Genomic DNA, 19,677 nt, shown 5'->3' on the forward strand with positions numbered 1-19,677 from the left:
ATCTTCGATCGGGTTCATGTCTGGAGAACGTGCTGGTCACTCTTGTCAAACGATGTCGTTATTCTAAAGAAAGTCATTCAGAAGATGTGCACGATGGGTGTGCGAATTGTCGACCATGAAGACGAATGCCTCGCCAATATGTTGCCAGTATGGTTGCACTATCGGTCGGAGGATGGCAGTCACGTATCGTACAGCCGTTACGGCGCCTTCCAAGACTACCAGCGGCGTACGTCGGCCCCACATAACGCTATCCCGAAACAGAATGGAACCTAAAACTTGCTGCACTCACTGGACAGTGTATCTAAGGCGTTCAGCATGACCGGTTACCTCCAAACACATCTCAGACGATTGTCTGATTGAAGGCATATGCGACACTCATCGGTGAGGAAAACGTGATGCAAATCTTGAGTGGTCCATTCGGCATGTTGTTCGGCCCATCTCTACAGCGCTGCTTCGTGTCTTGGTTGCAAAGATGGACCTCGCCATGGAAGTCGTAAGTGAAGTTGCGCATCATGCAGCCTATTGTGCACAGTTTGAGTCGTAGCACGACGTCCTGAGACGGCCCAAATAGCGTTATTCCACATGGTGGCGTCGCTGTCAGGGTTCCTCCGAGCCACTATCCGTAGTTAGCGGTCACCCACTGCAGTAGTAGACCTTGGTCGGCCTGAACGATTCATGTCATCGACAGTTAATGTCTCTCTGTATCGCCTCGTATCCGAACAACATCGCTTTGGTTCACTCCGAGACGCCTGAACGCTTCCCTTGTCGAGCGGCCTCACTGGCACAAAGTAACAATGCTGTCGCGATCGAACCGCGTTATCGACCGTCTAGGCATCGTTGAACTACAGACAACGCGAGCCGTGTACCTCCTTCCTAGTGCAATGACTGGTTCTGATCGGCTGTTGACCCCCTCCGTCTAATAGGCGCTGCTCTTTCATGGTTGTTTACATATATGGACGGATTTAGTGACACCTCTGAACAGTTAAAGGGATTGTGTATGTGATACAATATCCACAGTCAACGTCTATCTTCAGGATTTCTGGGAACTGGGGTGATGCAAACTTTTTTGGATGTATGTAAATTTCGTAAAAAATGTCAAAGAACCTGATAGATCTGTTGAACGAAATGGAAAGTTCTTTGGAAATGGATTGTAGTAGAATATTAACAAAATGTGAACAAAGGCAATGGTATGTAACCCACGCTTCCATCTTAATGTACAGTCTGCCAAGAAAGGTGAAGCACTCAGAAGACACTGTCGAGTGCCAGTGTAACTTCGTACACGTACATTCCACCGGCTGGTATGTAAATGATGAGAGATGTAATTCTTGTGAAAGGTAGGCCGTCCACCAGAGCGCACTAGTGTTGCTCGTGTTTACTGTTGGTCCTAGGATTGGTAGGGTGTCTAAGGGGCGTGAACAGCGTCAGATGTTCAGCGACCACTCTGAAGGACAGAGGTGCAGCGCATTTCTGTGACACCGATAGTCTAAAAGGGGCTTGATAGTGGGTCTCCATTTGGCATGCTCATCGAATCGTGCAATATCCATATTTTTGGAATATTTGGATACCACAGTGGCCCGATGTTGGACTGCATAATAACGTTAGAACTGGCATTATTGCCGTCAAGAGTCGACCACCACTAGGGAGAATCGCCGAATTGTGCACCAAGAACTTTCACATCTGCGCCTGCCATCGGAGATCAGATGAAGCTATATTCTGTGTCATTCTTGCATCACTGACTGGATACTAGCGGCTGCCCGACTAGGGATTTACCGTTCTTATACCTCCGTCAGCACCACAAATTAAACGACTGCGGTTGTGTGGCGGCTGCGTCAGGATGTACGGACTGGTGATAAACGGCGTCGCGCTGTGTTCAGCGACCCTGGATGACCGTCATCGGCGAGTATGGCGGGGATATGGAAAGAGTTCCCAATCTTCCAGTGTTTTCGAGAGGCGTTATGGTGTCAGCATGCAGCAGAATAGTACGTCAGAGACACCCTGCAGCCTCATGTTGCACCTCTAATGTGAAGCCCAGTGTTGATAATTTTAACACAACAGTTCATGTTCTCTGTGACTGTCTGCCTAATATTGAAGTACACCCATGGCCATATAGATCCTCACACGTGTCCCCGAAGCTCGGACGTCAACTCTGTCCCAATGCCAGAATCCAGATTATCAAGGAATACAATTGTGATCTAGAGGAGGATGATGATGAAATATCGGATAATTAATGAAGAAGTTCTGAACTGAATTCTCGAGAAAAGAATTTATGGCACAGCTAAGAGGACGGATTGGTTGATAGGGGATATCCTGAGGCATCAAGAAATAGTCATTTGGGAAAAGTAGAAAGTATTGGCGCTGAAAACAGTAACGTTAGAACGAGGTAACCTACGGTAAGCAAGTTAAATGGTTGTACGTTGCATAGTACAGCAGAGATGACGAGACTCGCACGGGATACACTAGTGAGGCGATCTGCATCAGACCTTTCTTCGCACAGGAGACAATAAAACAACCACCGCTCATACACAGATAAGCGTGGTTGTCTAATGTGGGCGCCCCTGGTGAAGTAGCAGACTCGACCATAGTCACGCCAATTAAAAAACACCACTGAAGGGGACAGCACAAGAGTCTTGTCACATCTTTGAGGCCTTACAGATAGCTTGAGTCTTGTTCTTTCTCCAGTTTCCACCACATTTTCGAGATGGTTGCTTCAAAATTGAAAAGCTAGGCAATAATATTTGACAAATCACTTATTCACTACCATGAAGGTATAGTTTTAATGAAGTAGTGAAACATACGATACGTTCACATGTTCAGTGCCAACAATGAACAACTTTCCTTGCAGAAGCGTTACAAGCAAGATGTTCACTTGAATATAAGACTTGTAGTTCATCCTTCTTTTGCAACAGTTCTATTAATTTATGTCCCCTTTCAGTAGGCAAGGCTGAAAACAAGCACTGATTTTCTTACCCTTTCCGTCTCGCGCTTCGCCTTGCCAAGAGCAGTGCGCAACAAGACTGAGATGTTCAGAAAAGCAGAGCTCAGGGGCAAGAATTCCGTACGCCTGTGCCGGGAAGTGTGACTTCACAGCACCGCATCAATATTAACCGGCCAGCAAACATGAAACCATAACGAATCTACTGCGAAGAGACGAATGAAGTTTTCTCAGTGAACACCTACAAGCAGGAACTAAAGAGAAGAGTTGTAGGGTTCACATTTACCACCAACGATGAGCGTTTACTCGGTAGAAATTAAATTTTACAAAATGGCAAAATAACACTTTCCCTTATTAGTGGTTATCACGAATTTCAACAACTGTAAAATATTTGAAGAACTAATATATGTAGGACGCGTTTTTTTATTCGCTTCTGTTTCCATCGACATGCACTTTGAAACTTCATTCTATATGGTCAAACATTATATACATCTGTGGCAATAAAGTATTTAATTCAAACAATTTTAAGCTTTAATTTTACTTGAGCGTCACTAATAGAATAGTATTTGAATTAATGCTGTTTGACGAGGTTACTCCTACTGTGGTCTCTATATGGATTCGTAAATTGGCTATAATTCGTTTCACGCAACACATGCAATTTTTTGCCGGTATGTTCCATTTTCTGTAGAGACAAAGGCTAAAAGAAATATTTGACCTCTCGATATGCCTAAAATACCAGGTCCTCACGTTTAATAAAATGTTTACTACTGACATACTATATCAGCATTAAGTTCCCAGGCTCGCCAAAGATGTAGAGAAAAGTATGGTAAAAGTCCGATGCGGGATTGTAAGACATGAAGAAAGTCCCGTTGAAAAAGAATTGACATAACGAACGGTTCCTCACTTAGCAACAGCAACCGTGCACTGGGAATCGTTTACTAAACAGGCAGCTGTCTCTTTACCACAAAATGTCATGCGCATACCTGGTCTTGGCGAGTGGGAGACAGTTAGCTGCTCAATTTTTACATTATTCCGTAGATTATCGTATGCAGCCCGTGCTTTGATCACCATTTCGGTATACAGGGACCCCGCTACCTCACCAAATACTGTTACCCACGGGATCACGGGAGCGTTTTATGTTAGTTTATTTTTAACCGTCCACTACTGAGTGAAAATTGTTGAACAAGAACGCTGGGTCACCCTATTCTCTTTTTCCGATCCAAACACGAATTGATTTCATCGCACCTGATGATGGTGTGAAAAGTGGCAGTTTACCATGAATAACGAAAAGTGTGAGGTCGTCCACATAAGTGCTAAAAGGAACTCGTTAAACATCGGTTACACGATAAATCAGTCTAATCTAAAAGCCGTAAATTCAACTATATACCTAGGTATTTCAATCACATAAAAACTTACATTGGAAGGAACACATAGAAAATGTTGTGGGGAAGGCTAACCAAAGGCTGCGTTTTACTGCCAGGACACTTAGAAAATGTAACAGACCTACTAAGGAGACTGCCTACACTAGGCTTGTCCGTCCTCTTTTAAAATACTGCTGTGCGGTGTGGGACTGACGGAGTACATCGAAAAAGTTCAAAGACAGGCAGCACGTCTTCTATTATCTGGAAATATGGGAGAGAGTGTCACAGAAATGATACGGGATTTGGGCTATAAATCGTTAAAAGAAAGGCGTTTTTCGTAGCGACGGAATCTTCTCACGAAATTCCAATCACCAAATTTCTCCTCCGAAGGCGAAAATATGTTGTTGACACCGACCTACATAGGGAGGAACGATCACCACGATAAAATAAGGGAAATCAGAGTTCGTACGAAAGATATAGGTGTTCATTCTTTCCGTGCGCTCTACGAGATTGGAAAAATAGAGAATTGTGAAGGTGGTTGAATGAACCCTCTGCCAGGCACTTAAATGTGACTTGCTGAGTATACATGTAGATGTAGATGTAGATGCAGCTGAACTGCTGTGGAACCTATCTTGCCTATAAATAAAGGACCCACAGCTAAAGCGGTCTTTTCAAAACGATATGGGACTTAAAACGATATCAAAATTGTTAACTACGTAGTAGACGAAGAGAACGACTTTTGACACCTTCTTCCAAATAATTCATATGGAAGTGACAATCAGGACACGAGTAGATGACAAGTACAGACAAAGGAAGCATGACTTGCTGAAAGAAATCTACTACTGATAACATGTACCCTATTACATGAACGTATTCGTGAGTGTTTACATCTGGAGCACATTAGGAAGTGGATCATGGACTGTGGACAAACTGGAAAAGAAGGTAACTGAAGCTTTTTAGATCCAGTTTGGCGGAAAGTGCTTGAGTGGACAAAGGATAAGGAATTTGCAGGTTATATGAAGTATCAGAGAGGGAAGCATTGATTAGAAGAGAGACAGGATGACAGTACATGCGTTAAGACATCGTAAGACATCGTACAAGAGGAAGCCGTTGCAGTTGAAGCTTTATGGGAAGACTGATACTGGAAAATACCTGAGAAATAATCGAAAACGTTGAGTGTAGGCGCTGCTGAGGTGTAGACGGTGGCACTAGAGACGTCAGTTTCGAGTTCCTTGCTGTAGTAATGTACCTTTAGCATTTCCTAATCTGTAGCAGCGACGTCAATGTACAGGATCAAAATTGTGAAGATTATTTCAATACAAACTGCGATGAAACGTGTGTGATCGATTTTTAGACAAACACAGAAGGTAGCATCCATAAACTTCCGGCGTCAGATGTGAATAGTACGCAGACTGGACTGCATTAGAAACAATGACAAAAAAACAATATTGATAATGAGGAGGAATTGTGATGATGCTAAATACAAGAAATCTGGGCATCGTAATTGTACTTTGTTTTCGAAAGAGTACGTAGAAGACGTACTTTCTTCCGTTTTCTGTAAACGTTCCCCGTACAAAATTGTGAGACTGTTTTTATTTGATGGCGTATAACCGTTGTCACCACAGTTGCTATGGCAGCAGTTTGAACTAACAACTGTAAACAACACATATGTATTCGACCAGTAGGTTGTGAGCGGACAGTGTTAGTTAGTGGACGAGGTACCATAGTCTGACAACGATCCTGACAGACGAAAATGTATAGATCACAGAAAGATCCAGGGTCCGTTTCAAGCTAGCGAAGTCTAATGTTTGGTAGATATGCCTCGTCAGGGACGCAGCTTATGTTCATTATTTTAGGTAATAGACAGTTTCATAACAGAGACATTAAAGATCCACATACAATTGCCAAGCATGCCTCTAGTGCGAGAAAACACCAAGAATTCCAGTTATGTTTTGTGTGTGTGGGATCATAATTTATGAGAAACGCGCTATGGAGGTTGGTAATGGGCGGAGTTGTGGGTGTGAAGAAAGTATGGGGTGTCTGGCAGTGTAACAGTCTGTTACTCTTGTTTATCACTTCTAAACTGAGTTGACTGTCTCCTACGAAGAAATTAAATGGCATACAGGAAGGTATAAGCATGGGGTGTATTGCTGTGATTAGCTAAAATGTGATGGGGTTGTGCTTTGAGTTGGATACGGAAGTGGTGGTACTTAGTTACAATCTCACTCACAACGAGCACTGTTAAAGAACTTTGGTAGTCTATCTTAAGGGTTCCTTCTCCCCTGTCAGCCTATAAAATAAACGATTTTTGCCACTTCTTTTCGGTAAAACTAATGAGGCAATCAATGTAAATCTTTTTGCACATTTTCTGATTTTTTAAGAAATTCAGTCATCATAAAGCCTCCCATGCGAGGAGTTAAAGTTGCTCTCAAAAATGAGGTGTGTCCATTACGGAAGTCCTGCATTTGGCAAATCTATTTTTCTTAAACTATAGGATACTGCACACGGAGTAAAAGCACAGATGTTTTTTTAATTTGACAAAATAATAAAATGGTGGACTTTTGAAACAAGCAGGCAGTTTTGTCAGGTATTTTTGGCCACATTTCTTGCTGTAGCTAATAATTAAATTTAAAAAGAAATTAGCCTATTACATCTTGTGGACATGACCAAGGAGTAGTCAGCCAAATCTCAGAAATATATATATATCTGTTGATGTGCACCCAGTCCATCCCATCACCTTGTGATACAGTGTATTTTAAATTGAAGGAATAGACTGCGGGTACACAGCAAATACATGTTTCTGAAATTTGGTTGAATTATTCCTTGGGCAAGACCCCAAGTAACAATAAACTAATTTCTTTTATTTTAATTTATTCATTAATTCTATGAGAAAGGTGACGAAAAACACACGGAGGTGTCATCCGTACGTAGCTAAATCGACATCCGATCATATCTTTCAGGTGCTTTACCTTTCTTGTGAGGCAGCGTTTGTTGTATAGCTTTTTGTTACAAGTGTCAGGAAGGCCATACACCATTTCCTTCTCTACCACAGTGACATGCGAACATAGAGACGTAGGCCTACAAACCGACACAGGAACTAACAGCTTCAAAAATGAAGCATATAGCTGTACCGCTCAGTAGGACAGTCATATAGCGACCGACCGCAGGCCCAGTCTTTGCTTAAGCAGGCTCCCGATGTGAGTACTGCACGGACGCCACGTAGCTCCGTGGCTGTCTTCAGATATGCGTTAACAGTTCTCCAGTATCTAGGATCGAACCAGAGTCCTCCTCTCATGCGTTGCCTAATACGTACGTGATGCAAATTACCTTGTTTCTGAGGAGGGGTCATTAGCTTTCTGACTAGTTTTACGTCACGAGCCACCAGTAACATGGGACTTTACTTATAGGTACGCATCTTTAATGGCATGGTCTCCATTGCGTTCTGCATCGTCTTATCGTTGATTATTGAAAATTATTCTTCACTTTAGGGCTAGTTCCCATCTCAAGGCCAAGTTTGTTCCTTGAAACTCAATCGCCTCCTCCCTCTTTGACAAGGCTGTAACCAGCATGATGATGATTCTTGTTCCAGTAATTAGATTCGTAACATATAGTCGAAATTAAGAGAAAGAGGAAGCTTATAATTACATGTCTCTGTGCCATAAACGTCACAAAGGGCGGATACCTAACCAGAAACGGCTTGATGGGTATTCGTTTGTTGTAAGCTCGGAAAAAGGAACCACGAAATGAGAATATACAGACAACTATTCGGACAGTTTGGCGCCTTAACAACAGTTCCAGGTGTCTAACTAATATTAAAAGTACATAACATTGTCTACGTAGCTACACTGCTGGTCATTATAATTGCTACACCAAGAAGAAATTCAGATGATAAACGGGTATTCATTGGACAAATATAATATACTAGAACTGACATGTGATTACATTTTCACGCAATTTGGGTGCATAGGTCCTGAGAAATCAGTAACCAGAGGTACCACCTCTGGCTGTAATAACGGCCTTGATACGCCTGGGCATTGAGTCAAACAGAGCTTGGATGGCGTGTACAGGTAAAGCTGCCCATGCAGCTTCAACACGATACCACAGTTCATCAAGAGTAGTGACTGGCGTATTGTGACGAGGCAGTTGCTTGGCCACCATTGAACAGACGTTTTCAATTGGTGAGAGATCTGGAGAATGTGCTGGTCAGGGCAGTAGTCGAACTTGTCTGTATCCAGAAAGGGCCGCACAGGACCTGCAACATGCGGTCGTGCATGATCCTGCTGAAATGTAGGGTTTCGCAGAGATCGAATGAAGGGTAGAGCCGCTGGTCGTAACACATCTGAAATGTAACGTCCTCTGTTCAAAGTGCCGTCAATGTGAACAAGAGGTGACCGAGACGTGTAACCAATGGCACCCCATACCATCACGCCGGGTGATACGCCAGTATGGCGATGACGAATACACGCTTCCAATGTGCGTTCTGCGCGATGTCGTCAAACACGGATGCGTCCGTCATGATGCTCTAAACAGAACCTTGATTCATCCGAAAAAATGACGTTTTGACATTCGTGCACCCAGGTTCGCCGTTGAGTACACCATCGCTGGTGCTCCTGTCTGTGATGCAGCGTCAAGGGTAACCGCAGCCATGGTCTCCGAGCTGCTCGTCCATGCTGCTGCAAACGTCGTCGAACTGTTCGTGCAGATGGTTGTCTTTGTAACATCCCCATCTGTTGACTCAGGGATCGAGACGTGGCTGCACGATCCGTTACAGCCATGCGGATAAGATGCCTCTCATCTCGACTGCTAGAGATACGAGGCCGTTGGGATCCAGCACAGCGTGCCGTATTACCCTATTCAATCCACCGATTCCATATTCTGCTAACAGTCATCGGATCTCGACCAACACTAGTAGCAATTTCGCGATACGATAAACCGCAATCACGATACGCTACAATCCGACCTTTATCAAAGTCGGACACGTGATGGTAAGCATTTCTCCTCCTTACACGAGGCATCACAACAACGTTTCACCAGCAACGTCGATCAACTGCTGTTTGTGTATGAGACATCGATTGGAAACTTTCCTCATGTCAGCACGTTGCAGGTGTCGCCACCGGCGCCAACCTTCTGTAAATGCTCTGAAAAGCTAATCGTTTGCATATCACAGCATCTTCTTTTTGTCGGTTAAATTTCGCGTCTGTAGCACGTCACCCTCGTGGTGTAGCTATTTTAATGGCCAGTAGTGTATTATAAATCCTTGGTAAAAGCAAGGCCGACACAGGTACAATGATAGACAGCACCGCAGCGGGGTGCTGGATAGTGTCTACACGTCACGTAAAAACCATCTGGGGATTAAAATCACCAGGGTTTCAGTCTATATATCGAACAATGACTCCGGGAGTGATCCGGTGTATTTTTCCTCGATTAGTCCTTCACGAATGGTCGTGCAGTATCGACATAAACATGTGGCATTGTAATGGACAATAGATGAGTAAATCACGTCAGTGCACATTTCCACGGAAACCACGTTTAGCATTGTCGTATTTCTATTTAAGGAAAGACGCTGGGACGGTTAGGCAGAGTTTCACAGACAAGTCGCTGCGGGTAGACAGCATGCTGCAGAGAGACGACGCCGCCGTCGTGTACAAGTCTCTGGAAGCACAAAGCTGAGAAGGTAGCGGTGTTGATGCTGTTTGCGAATTTTACGAAGGTATGCCGTGGTTTCTGACCACGTATATGCTCCCACGACTCTTAGTAAACTTCTGCTCATGTATTCTTTTCTTTCCAGAGCTTTGGATTTGAGTACGACGACCAGACAACTACTTGGCCGCCATGTATAAGTCGCGGGAAGGGGAAATGCTGTGGAGATGGCGGCGTCGATGCTGTTTGCGAACGATGCAGTGCTATGCCGTGGTGCCTGAGGACTTACTAGCTCCCACGACGACTCGCAGTAACCTTTTGCTCACGTACTTTCTTTTCGCAGAGCCTTGGATATGAGTACGATGATAGCAGAGCTTTGAACTTGAGTATGACGAGACGACAACGTGACCGCTTTGTACGTCCCAGGAGGCACAAAAGCTGAGGGCTTCGCGCCAATGCTGTTTGAGGACGATACGAAGGTACGCCGTGGTTTCGAGCACATACGAGCTCCCACGACTCACAGTCAACATTTCTCATGTATTTTTTTTTTTTTTTTCAGAGCCTGGGATTTGAGTACGGCGACGAAGCGGTCGTGTACAAGTCGCAGGAAGGGCGAAAGCTGAGGATGTGGTGGCGTCGAAGCCGTTTGCGGACGATACGAAGCTATGACGTGGTGTCTCAGCACAACGCGCAGTAATCAATTGCTGATTATGATTTTTTTTTTCTTCCAGAGCTTTTCATCTGTGTGACAACGACAGCGCCGCCGCCGCCGCCGCCGCCGCCGCCGCCGCTGGAAGGGAAACAGCTGAGGAGGTGGCCGCGTCGAAGCTGTTTGCAAACGACACGAAAGTTCACGGAGGTGTCTGGCAGCTTAGGCCGTAACAAGACTCAAGACACGTGGGGACGGCAGAGAAGCAATCTTATCGAGCTATATCTGATAAGCATGGAATAAGTGCGCGCTGTACGTCTCGAATCAAGATTGGACACTTTTAAATAAAAGAAAATAACATTTAACTAAGTCAACCCATTTTAATCTAACTGCGATAGACATATCGAACATATACTGGCTTCAGACTCATTATTTTCACGAGAGAAGTATTTGAATCAAGCTTATGAATATATTAAAAAATGTGTGAAGCAAACATTTCCCGAAATTCATGAAAACCATAACTTTCACGAGAGGCGCAAAAGTACTTCCACTCAAGCTTATAAATGTATAGAAATATATGTCAAGGAAAACTAATCAAAAAATGGTTCAAATGGCTCTGAGCACTATGGGACTCAACTGCTGTGGTCATAAGTCCCCTAGAACTTAGAACTACTTAAACCTAACTAACCTAAGGACAGCACACAACACCCAGCCATCACGAGGCAGAGAAAACTAATCTCCTCAAGCTTATAAAAGCCTACATCTCATTCAGAGGAATGGTTTTTTTATATTGATTATATTGATTACTAATTAATGTAATCCGTCAATGTTACCTTAAGAGTGTACAAAGCTCTAAGTTGCATCAGAAGTATGTGCTGCTTACAAGTAAGCGCCTGTTATTCTTGCTCGTATCTGCCTCAGGCAGGAGCCAAGGCCGTCCCCTACGACTCCCGTACATGCTAGCCCCCACATTATTTATTGTCCAATGTAACGCCGAGGTGATTCACAGTTATGCTCCATCGCAACGAAAGACCGCTGACACACTAAGTCCTGAACGTAATATGAATGTTTAACTGTTCAGTCATTTATGTGGATGGCTACAGGCGTGCAACTTTCATATGGCGTTGACAGCGCAAGCGACGACTGAGAAAAACACCACGGCGGGCAGTTTTATAGGGTGGTGCTCTCTGTCACACGCTGCCAGCCTTGCTACACCCACAGAATCGTACAGTCAGCAACACCAGCTGGAAGAAGAGATTTACAACGCCACGACAAGGGAGTTATCGTGCTATGAGTGGTGGGCCACTATATTAGAGAAAATGAAGAGGTCGACTTTCTCGCTAAGACGACTAATCTCCATGAGGCAAGAACGAATGACCATTGTTTTCCCTAAAGAGACCTCCTTAAAGAGGTGCGACGGTAAATCAGAGTCATGGAATAAAAAGTGCCATTTACAACACCAACTTAGGAGACATTATTCAGATATAGGCCACAATATCGTTGCACAGCAATGTTACACCTCTGGGATGTCTCGAAGATTATTTCTGGTCACAAAGTTTTCATATCCACTTCAATCATGCGAGATTCATGCAGCACCTCTATCGTATACAATGAACTGAAACACACCTTTGTGTCTGTTCTGCATAGAACAACACAGAACACATCATTTTCGGCTGCCACTGTGGCACCACGCCACGTTAAATTCACTGTGTGTGTAGTAGCTTGTGAGTAAGCCACAATTCCCCCCTTTGGGATTTAAACGCACCTCAGAAGAAAATATCGCCTATATGCAGGCACTCATGAGTTTTAATTACATGTGATTAACATATCAGCCTGAGAGTAGCAATGAACTGTCACTTCGAAATGACAAAAAGTTATTTCCCGAACATAGCGTGTTTGTAAATTATAAAGGCTTTTGTCGATTATATATGCCATTCGTATTAAACCTTGTGTAACCAGATAAGTAGATCCAACGATTAGCAGTAGCTAGTAACACCACGTAACAATGTATTGTAATAATAGCAACTTTTGATTTATTTCATCATCCACCTCCATTTTAATCCCATAGTTCCCCTTCGCTATCACGGAGAACAACAACAACAACTCCTTACCAACCTTATGGAGAGCATGAGAGCAGTTTGCATGGCATGCTTTGCCATCCACGGTGATCACACTACTGAGAACCAAATCCCGCCTTTGGTAATATCCATGCGAATATTATGCATCACAGTGTCTAAAATGGAAGTATCATACAGCGGATGCATTAGTGGCACTTGTGTTTTTTATATAGGAACAAATCATATATGTAGATGTACTACGTGCATTGTAACTTACTTTACGGATGATTTTTTGGTAACAGATTATATCATACACGTCGTTGCTCCTATTGCATCATATCATGCTCACAAATTAGTTCGAGGCGTTTATGCTAGTTTGGGAGCACGTGCTCCCAAAATAGCGGCGTTGCTCCTATGACATCGTAGCATGCTCATAAATTAGTTCCAGCTGTTTACACGATGTCGTTATCCTGAAGGAGAAGATGTGCACGATGAGGCTGCGAATTGTCGAACGTGTAGACCAATGCCTCGCCAATATGCTGGCAATATGGTTGTACTATTGGTGGTCCACTGCAGTAGTAGCCCTTGGGCGGCCTGCGTGATGCATGTCATCGACAGTTCCTGTCTCTCTGTATCTGCTTCATATCCGAACAACATCCCTTTGGCTCACTCCGAAATGCCTGGCCACTTCCCTTGTTGAGAGCCCTTCCTGGCACAAAGTAAAGATGCGGACGCGATCAAACAGGGTTATCCGCCGTCTCAACATGTTTGAACTACAGACAATGTGAGTCGTGTACCTCATTTCCGGAGGGATGACTGGAACTGATCGGCTTTCTGACCCCCTCCGTCTAATAGGTGCTGCTCATGCATGATTGTTTACATCTTTGGGCGGAGTTGTGGGAAGTGGGGTGATGTAAAACTTTTTTGGTGGTGTATATTTTGTAACAGAAAGCAAAGAACCTGGAAAATCAGTTGATCGAAATGGAAAGTTCTTTGAAAAGGGATTGTAGTAGAATATTAACAAAATGAGAACAAAGGCAATCGTATGTAACGCACTTTTCCATCTTAATGCACAGTCTGCCAAGAAAGGTGAAGCACTCAGAAGACACTGTCGAGTGCCAGTGTAACTTCGTACACGTACAATCCACCGGCTGGTGTGTAAATTATGAGAGATGTAATTCTTTGTGAAAGGTAGGGCGGCCACCAGAGCGCACTAGTGTTGTTCGTGTTTACTGTTGGTCCTAGGCTTGGTAGGATATCTCAGTGGCGAGAACAGCGTCAGATGTTCAGCGACCACTCTGAAGGACAGAGGTACAGCGCATTTCTGTGAGACCCATAGTGTGAAAGGGGCTTCATAGTGGGTCTCCATTTGGCAAGCTGCTCGAATCGTGCAATATCCACATTTTAGGAGTATTTGGATATCACAGTGGCCCGATATTGGACTGCATGAGAACGTTAGAACTGGCATATTTACCGTCAAGGGTCGACCACCACAAGGGAGAATGGCCGTTTTGTGCACCAAGCACTTTCACCTCTGCGCCTGCCTTCGGAGATTAGGTAATGAATGTTGCATCCTGTGTCACGTGGCATTAATCAATGGATACTAGTGGCCGCCCGACTAGGGATTTACCGCTCAGTTCTTAGACCTCCGTTACCAACACAACTAAAACGACTGCGGTTGTGTGATGACTTGGGCAGGAACTAGGGACTGGTGATGAACGGTGTCGCACTGTATTCAGCGACCCTGGATGACCTTCATCGGCGAGTATGTCGGCGACATGGAAAGAGTTCCCAATCTACAGTGTTTTGGAGAGTCACAGCGGTGTTACTCCTGGCGTCTTTAAATCACGACTGGTAGTGCGCTCTGAGAGCAGAACGGTACGTAAGGGACACCCTGCAGCTCATGTTGTACCTCTGAGGTAAATTATCGTGTTGTTATTTTTTTTAACATAACAGTTCATGTGTCTCTGTGAACATTCTGCGTGATGTTGAAGTACACCCACAGCGATAAAGATCCTCCTCACCTATGTCCCCGAAGCTCGGACATCGACTCTGTCCCAGTGGCTGAATCCAGAATATCGAGGACTATAATTCTGGTGGTAGAGAAGAATGCTGGTGATGATCGGATAATTAATGAAGAAGTTTGTGGTGTCACCGCCAGACACCACACTTGCTAGGTGGTAGCCTTTAAATTGGCCGCGGTCCGTTAGTATACGTCGGACCCGCGTGTCACCACTATCAGTGATTGCAGACCGAGCGCCTCCACACGGCAGGTCTAGACAGACTTCCTAGCACTCGCTCCAGTTGTACAACCGACTTTGCTAGCGATGGTTCACTGACAAAATACGCTCTCATTTGCCGAGACGATTGTTAGCATAGCCTTCAGCTACGTCATTTGCTACAACCTAGCAAGGCGCCATTACCAGTTACTATTGGTACTGTGTCATGTACAGTCAAGAGCGACACTCATCATTAATGGATTAAAGTTAAGTATTCCACCAGCTACGTCCGTTTTTCTAAAGTCTAATTTCCTTGTCCTGTTCCAGACCTCACGCCAGCCTGCGTGAGCTAAAACGCATGCCTTTCGGCTTCCTCTAATAATACGGTGTTGGCTCTCCTGCCAACCCACAACAAAGTTCTGTACTAATTCGCTATAACAGAATTTATGACACAACTAAAAGAAGGGATTGATTGATAGGGGTTATCCTGAGGCATCAGGAAATCGTCAGTTGGGAGACGGAGAAAGGATTGGTGTTGAAAACAGGTACGTGAGGCCGAAATTGCCTACGGTAAGCAAGTTAAATGGTTGTTCCATAAAAACACGGGAGAACTGCAGGATATCAGTAACGTCCTGCCTCAATATTTCGACGCAGAGTCTTCTGGACATCTTCAGGTGAGTACCACTGTAGTAGTACTGGCGAGTAAACTTTTTTTTTTCTTTATTGATTTTCAATTCCCCCCGAAGGGGGCGGGCCGGCAGCAGCTTACTACGCTGCTCTACAGCCTACAGACTTTTTTTAAATAAAGGAAGAAGAAAGAAACAAGGAAAAACAGGCGATAAAATGGCGATTTAAAGTGTAAAAGGGCGTAAAATGGCGGAAAGTTAAAACAGAAAGCAAAAGGGGTTGGCAATGTAGATAAAAGACACAGGAATCAGACAAGTAACATAGTAGACACACAATTAAAAAACATGGCGACAGTCTGGTTTCTGTTCGCAAGTGATAAAAAGCACACCCAGCGACAGTATGATGGCTGTTCGCTACACTTCCGAAAAGACACAACACGGAGCACGCACTGGAAAAACACACCGTAAAACACTGCACGAAAAAGGCGGCACAAAGATGGCACTCCCGATCCAAGACAGATGGTGGGGGGGGGACCTGGAGTAGGGGGAAAAACAAGGAGGGAGGAGAGGAAAAAACGAAAGGGGGGGGACCAAGGAGGGAGAGGACTAATAAAGGGGAAGAAGGGGAGACCTTGAGGGAATGAGAGGAGGCAGAGGAGGGAAATGTAAAAGGACGCAGGGGAGAGAAGGGGGCAAAGAGAGGGGAGGTGGGGAAGAAAGAGGATGGAAGGGGAGGGAGAGGGAGCCCAGGAAAAGGACAGAGGAAAGGAGGGGGAGTGAGGATCAGAGGTGATAGGAGGGGTAAATGGAGGGAGAGAGGGCATCATCCGGGAGGGGGAGTTGATGGAAGCCACCTTGGGAAAGGAGATGTAGGGTGTAGAGATGGAGGGTAGGGGGGACACAACGGTAAAGACGTGGCAGGGGGCGGGGATCGGAGAGGAGAGGAGCAACCAGGGGGTGAGGGGGTTCAAGACGGTGCGAGGTGTAGAGGATGCGGATATGTTCGAGGAATAGGAGCAGATGGGGGAAAGGAATGAGATCATAGAGGATCCGCGTGGGGGACGGGAGGCGTCTACGGAAGGCGAGGCAGAGTGCATGACGCTCAAGGATCTGGAGGGACTTATAGAATTTGGGGAGGGGGGCAGATATCCAGGCAGGACTGGCATAACAGAGGATGGGACGGATTAAGGATTTGTAGGTGTGGAGGATGGTAGAGGGGTTGACGAGTACGCGCTGAGCTCCGCTATTTAAAGCCATACTGAGGTGACATTGCGCATGCGCTGCTCATCGTGCGCGTTCATAACCACTATGTGCGCTGCGCCTCGCGCCCTCCACGGTGAAATCTTGGCGTATCGATATCAGGTCGATTTTCATCTTCATGCAAATAACTACGTCGAATACGAAGTTTCTCTATAACAGGATTCCAACCAGAGTTTAGCTGATAAGCGCTATCTCGACTGCTGAGAGTCTCGTTGTCAGACAATCTTATTTCCACAGATTCATTGATAATCGAGCTCCAAGAGTTTGATGTATGGGCCAAAATTCATGGAATGGTCCGTGGAAATTCAATGTTTACATTGGTGTAAGTTATTGATATTACACATATGCCCTCTTCGAGAGAGAATGGGGGAGGGGAGGGGGGAGGGATGAGACTGAAAAAAGATACAGGATCCTAAAAGGGTTGTGGTATTACAAATGCAAACAATTATCAACTTTACTTGCAGGAGGGTTACACGCAAGATGTTCACTTGAATACAAGATTTGTAGTTGATCCTTCTTTTGCAATAGGACTATTAATTTATGTCCCCTTTAAGTAGGCAAAGCTGGAATAGAGCACTGATATTTTTTTACCCTTTCCGTCTCGCGATTCGCTTTGCCAAGAGAAGTGCGCAACAAGCCTTAGATGTTCAGAAAAGCAGAGCCCAAGGACGAGAATTCCGTATGCCTGTGCCGCCAAGTGTGACTTCACAGCACCACATGAATATTAACCTCTCAGAAAACATGAAAACTTGACGAACCGACTGCGAAGAGACCAGGCAGATTTCACAGTGAAGACCCACAAGCAGGAACCAAGGAGAAGAGTTATAGAGTTCATATTTACCACCCATGATAAGCTTTTACTCGGTAGAAATTACATTTTACAAAACAGGAAAATAAAACTTTCACTTTTCAGTGGTTATCATGAATTCCAACAATTGTAATATATATATATATATGTTTGATTTAAATACTTTATTGGCACAGACGTATAAGATTTTTGACCATATAGAGTGAAGTTCCAAGTTAGCACTTCGATTAAAGCAGAAGGGAATAAAAACGCGTCCTATATATATATATATATATATATATATATATATAGGACGCGTTTTTATTCCCTTCTGCTTTAATCGAAGTGCTAACTTGGAACTTATATATATATATATATATATATATATATATATATATATATATATATATATATATATATATATATATAGGACGCGTTTTGATTCCCTTCTGCTTTAATCGAAGTGCTAACTTGGAACTTCACTCTATATGGTCAAAAATCTTATACGTCTGTGCCAAGAAAGTATTTAAATCAAACAATTTTAAGCTTTAATTTTACTTGGCCGTCACTAACAGTATAGTATTTGAATTCATGCTGTTTGAAGAGATTACTCCTACTGTGGTCTCATTCGTAAACTGGCAATAATTCGTTTGACGCAGCGCGTGCTATTTTCTGTCGGAATGTTCCGTTTTCTGTAGAGACAAAACCTAATGGAGATACCAGGTCCTCAAGTTTAAGGAAATGGTTACTGCTAACATACTATATTAGCAGTAAGTTCCCAGACTCGCCAAAGATGTCAAGAATAGTGTGGTAAATTCCGATGTGGGATTGTAAGACATGAATACAGTCTCCCTGACAAAGAATTGCCAGAACGAGCGGTTCCTCACTTATCAACAGCAACCGTGCACAGGGAATCGTATACTAAACAGGCAGCTGTCTGTTTACCACAAAATCCCATGCGCCTACCTGGTCTTGGCAAGTGGGGCACCTTTAGCTGCTCAATTTTTACATTATTCCGTAGATTATCGTATGCAGCCTGTGCTTTGATCACCATTTCGGTATATGGGGAACCCGCTAACTCTCCAAACAACCCACGGGGTCACGGGAGCGTGTTATGTTACTTTACTTTTAAACGTCCACTACTTAGTGAAAATTGTTGACCAAGAACGCTGCGTCATCCTATTGTCTTTCTCCGATCTAAACACGACTTGAATTCATTGCACCTCATGATGCAGCTGAAATGCTGTGAAACCTTTCGTGCTGATAAATAAAGGACCCACAGCTAAAGCAGTCTTTTCAAAATGATACCTGACTTAAAAGTCAGCTACGATTATGAAGAGAATCGAAAATGAGATCTTCGATAAATGTAACATCAAAATCGTTAACTACGTAGTGGACGAAGAGAACGACTTCTGACACCATTTCCCAAATAATACAAATGGAAGTGACAATCAGGACACGAGTAGCAGACAAGTACAGACAAAGGAAGAATGCCTTGCTGAAATGAACCTACTACTGTTAACATGGACTCAATTACGTATTCGTGAGTGTTTACATCTGGAGCACATTAGGATGTGGATTATGGACTGTGGACAACCTGGAAAACAAGGTAAGTGATGTTTCTTAGATCCGATATGGCAGAAGGTGCTTAAGTGGACAAAGGATAAGGCATTTGGAGGTTATATGAAGTATCAAAGATGGAAACATTGATTAGAAGAAAGACAAGCAAATGTGTAAAGACATCGTACAAGAGGAAGCCGTTGCATCTGAAGTTGCAGGGAAAGACTGATATTGGAAAATACCTGAAAAATAATCGAAAATATTGAGTATAGGTGCTGCTCTGAGGTGAAGACGGTGGCACTAGAGAGGTCAGTTTGGAGTTCCTAGCTGTAGCAATGTACGTTTAGCGTTTCCTAATCCCTAGCAACGATGTCATTGCACAGGATCAAAACTGTTAAAATTATATCAATACAAACTGTGATGAAACGTACGTGATGAACTTTTGGATAAACACAGAAGGTCGTATCCACTAAATTTCAGCGTCAGATTTGTGTAGTGCGTAGCCTGGACTGCATTAGAAATTATGACAGTAAAACAACAATAAAACAATAGTGATAATGAGGATGAATTATGATGATGGTAAATG

This window comes from Schistocerca nitens, chromosome 5, assembly GCF_023898315.1.
Source record: "Schistocerca nitens isolate TAMUIC-IGC-003100 chromosome 5, iqSchNite1.1, whole genome shotgun sequence".
NCBI lineage: Eukaryota > Metazoa > Arthropoda > Insecta > Orthoptera > Acrididae > Schistocerca > Schistocerca nitens.